General features: G+C 44.4%; 1 non-coding gene across 1 annotated transcript; it reads left to right on the top strand.

Annotated features, from left to right (window-relative positions):
- The first annotated feature begins 504 nt into the window (after window positions 1–504).
- On the top strand, window positions 505–634 carry LOC136407411 (U11 spliceosomal RNA). Its single transcript, XR_010751950.1, has one exon. It is a non-coding gene; the product is annotated as a U11 spliceosomal RNA (small nuclear RNA).
- Window positions 635–934: the final 300 nt, after the last annotated feature.

Raw genomic sequence — 934 nt, 5'->3', positions numbered from 1 at the left:
TAGGGCACACAGGAGAAGCGCCCGTCTGCTTCTCCACCCCTCCCCCTCTCCTTCCTCTCTGTCTCTCTCTTCCCCTCCCGCAGCGAGGCTCCATTGGAGCAAGGATGGCCCGGCGCTGGGGATGGCTCCTTGGCCTCTGCCCCAGGCACTGGAGTGGCTCTGGTCACAACAGAGCCACACCCCGGAGGGGCAGAGCATGCCCCCTGGTGGGCAGAGCATCGCCCCCTGGTGGGCGTGCCGGGTGGATCCCGGTCAGGCGCATGCGGGAGTCTGTCTGACTGTCTCTCCCCGTTTCCAGCTTCAGAAAAATACAAACAACAACAAAAAAAATCAAAGTCTACTTTGACCCCTTCCTATTTGGCTTGAGACATTTGCAGGTATTGTAAAAAACCGGGACATTGAAAGTACAATTGTCCTGTACTTAAAAAGAAAAAAGAAGAGAAGAATGGTAAAATTTTACTAAAAGACAACCTAAAAATTTTATGTCTTAGAACTGGACTTGGGAAAATGGGTTTCTGTTGTGAGTGGCACACATAGAGCAGCTTGATTGTTCTAAGTGGAATCAACATCAAGGGATTTCAAAAGCATATTTTTTTGGTATCTATGCAACTGGTCATCACTGGTCCTGGCAATCTATGGAAGAAAAAAAGAACTTGACTTGGTAGCTGTCAGGTTGGAAGCTCCAAAATAATGTCCAGACAAAAATGTGGGCTAAACTTCATTTATAGCTGGGCTCCTACCAATTATTGCCAGCCATCAAGGAAATTATAACATAAAAATCACAATGTCTGTGATGAGAAATGCTCCAATTAGATTAGATCATTTAAAAACATACTTAAAAAGCAAGAGTTTTCAAATTAAAAAAAACAGAATGAGATACCTGTCTTTAAATATTGATAAGGGAGAAACAAAGAGAAGGTAGGAGAATTATAGG

The sequence above is a fragment of the Saccopteryx leptura genome, chromosome 5 (assembly GCF_036850995.1).
Source record: "Saccopteryx leptura isolate mSacLep1 chromosome 5, mSacLep1_pri_phased_curated, whole genome shotgun sequence".
Taxonomy (NCBI): domain Eukaryota; kingdom Metazoa; phylum Chordata; class Mammalia; order Chiroptera; family Emballonuridae; genus Saccopteryx; species Saccopteryx leptura.
The sequence above is the reverse complement of the archived record's forward strand: the minus strand, read 5'-3'. Positions and strand labels throughout refer to the sequence as shown.